Below are 9,644 nucleotides of genomic sequence, written 5' to 3' on the forward strand. Positions count from 1 at the left end.
TCCTCTACCGATCTGAGTATGTTCATTGTATCCTCATCAGTTAGCTGCTCAAATCTCAATTCATGGCTTTGCTACGTAACCACTAGTGGACATTTAGGTCTTCACAAGCAGAAATTTATTTCATAAGATCTGTCATTAATGGAAGACAGGAATGCTAGTTTGCACTGTATGCACGAAAGGTTCTGTGAAGTTTACAAAGTGAGAGAGTGGCTGTGCGAAAGCAGAATTGTGTGGGAGGTTTGTATCTCCTGCCAGCACAGCAATGCCAAAAGCGTACACTAATTTCTATATAAATATTTACCAAGGACTGTACAATAAATAAACCATATACACAGTCATATAAATGTGCTGTACAGAGATTTCTAGTTTCATTTGTTTACGTTGGAAACAATCTATCGAGACTGCTGTTGTCATTGACACACGGAACTGAAGTATTATTGAAGTCATTAAACAGTTCTGCGACTATTCAATAACACAATTCCTACTGTTACTATTGTAAACATCGGGATGGTGTACACGTCGACTTCCAGAGGTGAGAAATTGTTATTCTGCTTGGAGTTTTACAAATTTTGGTTAAATGCGATCCTTAGTACTAGAGTGCCAACTGCCTTGCCGCAGTGGTAACACCGGTTCCCGTCAGATCACCGAAGTTAAGCGCTGTCGGGCTGGGCTAGTAGTTGGACTGGTGACCATCCGGGTCTGCCGAGCGCTGTTGGCAAGCGGGGTGCACTCAGCCCTTGTGAGGCAAACTGAGGAGCTACTTGATTGAAAAGAAGCGGCTCCCGTCTCGGAAACTGACATACGGCCGGGAGCGCGGTGTGCTGACCACAGCCGGCCGGAGTGACTGAGCGGTTCTAGGCGTACAGTCTGGAACCACGCGACCGCTACGGTCGCAGGTTCGAATCCTGCCTCGCGCATGGATGTTTGTGATGTCTTAGGTTAATTAGGTTTAAGTAGTTCTAAGTTCTAGGGGACTGATGACCTCAGAAGTTAAGTCCCATAGTGCTCAGAGCCATTTGAACCATTTGCTGACCACATGCCCCTCCGTATCCGCATCCAGTGACGCCTATGAGCTGAGGATGATACGGCGGCCGGTCAGTACCGTTGGGCCTTCATGACCTGTTCGGGAGGAGTTAAGTTTTTTTTTAGTTTAGTACTAGAGTACATATCTGGATAATCTTTACTTATTTACTTTTCATGACCATGTGTTTATTTCCCAGCATCGTCACTCTGGAAACGAATACATTTCTCCGAACAAGAGACCAGTTTGTTGATGCCGTCAGTGTAAAATATTTGACTTAGTTGACGGAGCCACAACTTCACCTCTGCTTGCATCGCTTCACCAGTGAAGTCCTCGAAGGTGTTCTCTCAGTTTTGAAACCAGATGGAAATCAGATGGGCTCAAGTCAGGCCGGGGTGTAGGATGATCGATGGCAGAGAACCCAATGCGATGGATTGTTGCTGATGTTGCACCGCTCATGTGCTGCCATTGTCATGCTGAAGGAAGGGGGGTGTTCCATGCGTCGACGACTTCTTCGAACTCTGCCTTTCAGTTTTCTGAAGGTCCTGCAGTACCCTGCTGAGCTTTCGGTGGTACCCTTAGACACGAATTCCCAATGAACCCACATCTTGAACATACCAGAACTCTTTGAGTAAGAATTTGTCTGCAGATGGCATGGTCTTGAACCATTTTGGCCTCGGCGATCCTTTGTGGCAGAACTACATTGGTGCTCTGTAGTTTTCAGAGTCAAAATGGTGAACCTAGCTTTCACCATCATCCGCAACATTCTTAACGAACCCATCACACTCGAACCTCTTCTCAGGCTGAACATTCGAGCCACCCGCCGTGCACATAGCTTTCTGTAGTGCGTTTCTGGCTGCTCACGCTGTCGTGATATGCCACACTTAGCTTAGAGCTGTGTACGTGTTCTCGGATGATTTACTCTGAAGAGTTGAACAACCCAATTCCGATGAGTCTCGTAGGTTGCCGTATGCGTTCGTTCACTCCGAGCTCCGCCACACACGTTGAGATTGGCACCGCCGTTTCTTTCATTACGAGCACGTTGCACATTACTGGTGTTGGTGCAATCATCAACGCACACAGCTTTCGTTCATCTGTGGATTTTAATTGGAGACACGTTTTCTGCGGGTAGAAATTCGATTGCAGGATGCTGTTTCTCACGCACCAACATAATTACGTTACCACCACGTCACACGCCCACGTCACACTCCGCATTTCGGAACTCTCTAGCGGCAAAGGTTTGCAACTTGCGACAGGGGGGGGGGGGGGGGGCAGGGAGTCGACCGAGTAATAGGCATGAAATGAGTTACTTCAGACGACATTGAGAACAGAATAATAAGTTCGGAGACATTAATTTTAAGGACGCCCTCGTTTGTTTTGAGAGAGAGAAACACACGGCGCTTAAATCACACGTACTACATTCATCCTGTATTTGAGATTGACAGCACTTGGATACTTCTAGCAAACTTTATACATAATGTCAGACACTGACGAAAAGTTTTTCTCCCTGACGCCATCCGTAAAACAATGAAAGGAAACAAAATATCGTTTAGTACATTTTCGCTGTTCATGCAGCAAAACTTCATCATCAGAGATGGCATTTTAATTCATTACTGCTTTAGTACTAACTCTGTTCGTCACACATTTTGCAGATAGTATTCACGTAGACACTGAATGTACTTTCAAAAATATATCATTTTGCGACACACAGATCAGGAGATATGACGTCATGATGTGTGAGATAAATGAAAAAGTAGCTTTTCTTAGAAAGTACAACAAAATGCAGTTGTATTTTATCGCATACTTGTCATGTAAATTACAAAACTGAAACCGTAATGTTCGCAAGAAGCTATGTTGTTAACTTGCAATTTAATGCCGTTGTTTTTATGACTCACTTTTGCTATGATCAAGTGTAAAATAATCTGTTTGATATTATGCAGTATTTGCCAAAGAGGTCTTAAACGAACATACGAATGTAAGGGGGTTATAAGTTTTTTGGCTGGCCAGTTTCAGTTTTGACATTTTCATTAATAATTCGGTGCATAAAACGAGCATTATTATGGTTTTGCGTCTCTAGCCATAAGGGTTTCAAATGCTTAAGGTCAAATATTTAAAACACTAACTCATTTGTAAAGTAAGTCTGTTTTATGCATGCGAGTTCGATTCTTTCAAATTATCGGGGGATGGTGACGACATTACTGGTTACATGCCAAGGCATGTAGGTTTTCTTTCATTTCTAATTACCGAATACCGAGGTCCGATGATACTGTGTGGTTATACGTAAAGTGCAACTACTCACAAAGGCCTAGTCTGGACAGTAACTATTTTTTGGCAGCGAAATTTGGCAGATATGCAAACGTGTTAATGCGGCACTGACTTACGCTGGAAAAAGTTAGTTGCAATTTTGGCCACCAGGTGGAAATCTGGCGCTGTGAACGCAAGACAGTCGTATGGTTCAAATGGCTCTGAGCACTATGGGACTTAACTTCTTAGGTCATCAGTCCCCTAGAACTTAGAACTACTTAAATCTAACTAACCTGAAGACATCACACACATCCATGACCGAGGCAGGATTCGAACCTGCGACCGTAGCGGTCACGTGGTTCCAGACTGTAGCGCCTAGAACCGCTCGGCCACCCCGGCCGGCACAGACGTATGGGATTGTTTCCATATGTAATGGATTATGAACAGGACGTGGGCAGAAAATGACAAACAACTGAGAAAAATATTATGTTGATTTCATTATTAACAACCGCTTACACAATTTATTCAAAATGAGTACTGGAACGTCGACGACATGCTGCATCCGTAAAACGACGTCAGCAACAGCTGCTCGCAGCAGTTCCGATGGAATCCGAGGAGTGTGTTCCTGTATGCTGACCTTCACATCAGGTGCAAACCGAACGTGTCCCTGGTAAACGCGTAGTTTTAGTTATCTCCAGAGCCAAAAGCGACATGGGTTCAAGTAAGTTGACGTTGTAGGTCATACATCTGGAAAACCTCTGGAGATAACATCTTTCATTGGGTGAGAGACGTAAGGTGTTGCCTATGTCATATGAAAACAGTGGTTTCCACACAGCTGAGCTCTTTCAAGGCAGGAATCACATGCTGTTCTGGGAGGTCTCGATAATGGGCAGCCGGCCGAAGTGGCCGAGCTGCTAAAGGCGCTACAGTCTGGAACCGCACGACCACTACAGTCGCAGGTTCGAATCCTGCCTCGGGCATGGATGTGTGTGATGTCCTTAGGTTAGTTAGGTGTAAGTAGTTCTAAGTTCTAGGGGACTTATGACCACAGCAGTTGAGTCCCATAGTGCTCAGAGCCATTTGAACCATTTTTTTGATAATGGGCAGACATCACGATACACCTGACAGGCTGTCTGGTAGGCAGTTTAACAGTACCCAAAATTCTTCTGTATATCCACTGCACCATGCAGTGTAAAATATGACTCGTGACTCTATAGAATATCGCCCAGCCACATGTCATCAACTTCGATTCGTGCCAGAACCTGAAGAGTACATTCAGAACGTTGAAGTGGAAGATGAGGTTTCAGTTGCTGCACCGTCTGGATTTTGTTCGGGTACCAGCGTAACATAGACCACAAAACTATCCGTACTTTTGACCGTGGAATCGACAATTCTCGTAGCACTGCACGAGGCACGTGCTGCATGGTAAGTTACAACAACAGCAACCTTATCAGTAACTTCCACCGTGATAGGACGTCTTCCTCTTCCAGGTGTCACACCAAGTTCACGTGTGTTTCCAATTTTTATTTTCATCTTCTTTAAATCATTTAATGACATCGGGCATCTCCTCTGACCTTTTAATGGGCAATATTCTGTAAATTAGCCACTCTGATCACTGTCGTTCACATACAACATTTTCACCAATAGCACAAGGTCGCTCTTCTGGGTAGCTATACTGTTTACTCACATTATCGTTTGTCAAATGACAGCGTGCATGTGGCACCGTCACACAAACAGTGCACAGCGCCAGATTGGCTCCTGCCAGACAAAACTGGAAGTAATTTTTTTCCAGCGTAAATCGGTTCAGCCTTAACGCATTAGCATGTTTACAGCTAGCCACCAAGCGGTATGTGGCGGAGGGCACAACTCGCGCGAAAGTCATATTTCCCCCCTTCTGTTCCACTCGCGGATCGCGCGAGCGAAAAACGACTGTCTGAACGCCTCAGTACGAGCTCTTATTTCCCTTATCTTTGAATGGTGATCATTGTGCGATTTGAAAGTTGGTGGTAATAATATATACTCTACATCCTCGGTGAAGATCGGATTTTCGGAATTTAGTGAGCAGCCCCTTATGTTTAGCGCGCCGTCTATCTGCAAGTGTGTCCCACTTCAAACTTTCTAAAATATTTGTAACGCTCTCGTGATGTCTAAATGTACCAGTCACGAATTTGGCGCTCTCCTTTGGACCTTCTCAATCTGTTGAATCAGATCCAACTGGTAAGCGTCCCATACAGACGAACAATACTCCAAGACTGGACGAACTAACGTATTGTAAGCTATTTCCTTTGTTGAAGGATTGCATCACTTCAGGATTCTACCAATAAACTGCAACCTACAGTTTGCCTTACCCGTTACTTGTGTAACCTGATCATTCAATTTGAGATCATTTCGAATAGTCACACCCAGATACTTGACGGACGTTACCGCTTCCAAAGACTGGGCATTTATTTTGTACTCATACATTAATGGGGATTTTCGCCTTGTTATACGCAGTAGGTTACACTCACTAATCTTGAGAGATAACTGCCAGTCATTACACCACGCATTTATTTTCTGCAAATCCTGATTGATTTGTTCACAACTTTCGTGTGATACTACTTTCCTGTAGACTACAGCATCATCGGCAAACAGTCTCAGGCCGCTGTCAGTACCATCAACCAGAGCCGGCCGGAATGGCCGAGCGCTTCTAGGCGCTACAGTCTGGAACCGCGCGACCGATAAGGTCGCAGGCTCGAATCCTGCCTCGGGCATGGATGTGTGTGATGTCATTATGTTAGTTAGGTTTAAGTAGTTCCAAGTTCTAGGGGACTGATGACCTCAGATGTTAAGTCCCATAGTGCTCAGAGCCATTTGAACCACTTTTGAAATGTACGGAGCCTATTGTTAACAATACTGACTAAGGTAATTAAATTGGGTATTGTGCTCTCAAATGCTGTAGTGCCTGCTTATTACTTAAAGTATTTTTACGCTATCCATCTCCTATTAATGGCAACAGAAATAACGGTGTTTTTATAGTTTTCATACGGCTACCAGCGACCGACTGCAGATCGTTTATGTAAATCGTAAAAAGCAAAGGACCTATTACGCTGCCCTGGGGCACACCTGAAGTTACGCTTGTTTCTGCTGAAGTCACCCCGTTCAGGACGACATACTGCTCCGTGTGTTAGAAAACTTTCTATCCAACCGCATCGGACAGACCGCAAGCGCGCACTTTTTGTAGCAAGCGACAGTGCGAAAGTCGATAAATATGGCATCAACCTGGGAGCCGGTATCTAGAGCCTGTTGTATATCATGCGCAAAGAGGGCCAGCCGTGTCTCGCATGGCTGCTGTTTCCTAAAACCGTGCTGGTTGTCATATGATGATTGCATCCCACGCTGGAACTCCATGAGTAGCTGCGCTTTAATTATAGTCACCCGGTATCTTACAGTGAGTCGAATAAGAAATGAAAGGGAAACTTGACTCTAAAAGTTTTACTCGTAATATCCGTTTCTCACGCCGCTGGGGCGCGACTGCAGCCTGAAGTGAAAGATGAGAAAAAGCCGACAGATGTCGGCGCGGCGGGACCCGCCTTCCCTTTGTGACGCTCCGCGGAGTAAGACAATCGGCAGCGCGGAGACCCCCTCACTTAATTAACGCGTGCCGGGCGGCCGGTCGCTTTGACGCAGGCGCCGGCGAACGCCCGTGTTAATAGTGACGCAATTCTCGCGCAGCCTGCCAGCGAATGGGGGCGGGAACCTCTGCCAGCGCGGACCGACGCCCACCCCGCCTCACAAACAACTGGCGCCATTGTTTCCCTCCGTTACGAATTTCGTCCAACTTTTCTTTCGGACAACTCGGCAGTCGCGCGTGGCTGTGCCGGAACGACGGACCAGCCTAGCGCTCCTCTGCTGTGAGGAGCAGCTGGAATTCCGAATGCTGACTACCATCTTAGCAACCCTAACAGTGAAAGCTACTGAAATAGTCTGCTGGCCATTAAAACAGCGACACGAGGGAGATCAGCAAATAGTGAAACTTCTCTTACTCTGCATGCCCCATACAGTAGGAACAAAAAAAGGCTCTGAGCACTATGGGACTTAACATCTATGGTCATCAGTCCCCTAGAACTTGGAACTACTTAAACCTAACTAACCTAAGGACATCACACAACACCCAGTCACCACGAGGCAGAGAAAATCCCTGACCCCGCCGGGAATCGAACCCGGGAACCCGGGCGTGGGAAGCGAGAACGCTACCGCACGACCACGAGCTGCGGACAACAGTAGGAACAAGACACGGTTAAATTTGTTGGTGATTGGACTCTAGGGGAATTCCTGGCAGAACAGGGGACTTAATGTGTAACGATTTTTGTTAAATAAATGAACAGAAGAAAACACTTCACCTAGCAGTATAACTTAAAGTACCCTACTTTAAAATCACTTAAAATAGAATTTTACATTTCTTTTTGATTTTTCAAAGAAATGCGTACATATCTACCGTAATAAAATTAAACACTCGCAGCCGTCTTTCTGATGTTATTTTATTAAATGGCAACCAGTTTTGTTGATTCAATACACCGTCTTCGGGCCTTAGCTGCTGCTGAGAGGGTGACCACCGATGGTATACACGATGATCCCATCAGTGGCCAACATTTATGGACTGACTTCCGTAGAATAGCATAACAGCGATGTTGTCTCTGGTATTTACTGGTTGCAGACACAATATCGTTGATAACAGTATTCTACGGAAGCCAGTTCATAGATGTTGGCCACTGAGGCGATCGTATATACGATCAGAGTTCAACCCTCAGCATCAACCAAGGCCTGAAGATGGTGTATTGAGTTACCGAGATTGGTTGCCATATAAGAAAATAACATCAAAACGGCCGCATCAAGTTCAAATGGCTCTGAGCACTACGGGACTTAACTTCTGAGATCATCAGTCCCCTAGAACTTAGAACTACATAAACCCAACTAACCTAAGGACATCACACATACCCATGCCCGAGGCAGGATTAGAACCTGCGGCCGTAGCGGTCGCGCCGTTCGAGACTGTTCCGCCTAGAACCGCTCGGCCGGCCCGCATCAAGTGCTTCATTTTATTACATAAGGGAACAACCCAAGTGCCACGGACTATCCGCCACAAGGATGGACATCCAGAAACTGCACGTTTCCTGGTATGTCCCACCCACGGTGCAAAACGGGATAAGGTAATTTTTTATGAAATTATTATATAAACAGTGAAATTATGAATACCGCAATCACACTGTGAATTTTTCGGAACACATTCTTCACTTCGGGATAGCCCGCAACCCCATAAATAAAAGCACTACATTTACACTATTCATCGCTTTTTAAAAACATTCCACTTGTAATGGCGAGAGTTTATCACATAGTTTCATAGTTAAATGGGTACGATTAACATAAAGAGGAAATTATCAATAAACACTTCCGGGCTAAGTTGCCGTGGTCGATCTGTAGAACTTCTTCTCCCTGACGTTTCGTTCTCAACTACGGAGAACATCTTCCGAGGTGAATCGTTGGTCGTTGACTCACCTCGATCTGTAGAACTTCTTCTCCCTGACGTTTCGTTCTCAACTACGGAGAACATCTTCCGAGGTGAATCGTTGGTCGTTGACTCACCTCGATCTGTAGAACTTCTTCTCCCTGACGTTTCGTTCTCAACTACGGAGAACATCTTCCGAGGTGAGTCGTTGGTCGTTGACTCACCTCGGAAGATGTTCTCCGTAGTTGAGAACGAAACGTCAGGGAGAAGAAGTTCTACAGATCGACCACGGCAACTTAGCCCCGAAGTGTTTATTGATGAAGACGCCGACCGTGAAAGCCTACATGGAATGATAAAGAGGAAAGTAAATGATTTATTCGTAGCCAAACTAATACCCTAAAAATTCAGGGTTAATTTAGCTTAACAGGTTTACACAAAATTTGTCTATCACCTATTGCTGAAAAAAACTAATCTTTTTAACTGTATATGGACTTAAAACAATTATTAACCTAGTTACCTTCTTTATGTCTTTCGATTTGCACTTCCGAATAAATTTACACGTCATGTTAATTTACAGTCAGGACATATTTCCAAACGATGTTAGCTGAGTGCAAGTGTGAAGCTTACAACTTATATCCAATTTTTTCCATAAATAACTTTTTTTTGAGACATTACTTCGTTTTCATCTGCTGATTCTGCAGTATAATCATCATTTTCTCTTAGATCGCTGAGAACATTATCTTCTTCACGACTTTCCAGTTCACTAAACTGTATATAAGACTGAGTGTTAACGATACCCAGGAAGGACGTGCCAAAGTACGGTAGGTAACTTGTCAACACATCAGCTCTCATAGCAGTGAGAGTGAAGGTACGTACACAGAGCGACTACCATGCGCT

General features: G+C 44.8%; 1 pseudogene; it reads left to right on the forward strand.

Moving 5' to 3' along the window:
* Window positions 1-599: 599 nt before the first annotated feature.
* On the forward strand, window positions 600-718 carry LOC124560447 (annotated as a pseudogene).
* The last annotated feature ends 8,926 nt before the right edge of the window (window positions 719-9,644 follow it).

Source organism: Schistocerca americana, chromosome 1 (genome assembly GCF_021461395.2).
Source record: "Schistocerca americana isolate TAMUIC-IGC-003095 chromosome 1, iqSchAmer2.1, whole genome shotgun sequence".
Taxonomy (NCBI): Eukaryota; Metazoa; Arthropoda; class Insecta; order Orthoptera; family Acrididae; genus Schistocerca; species Schistocerca americana.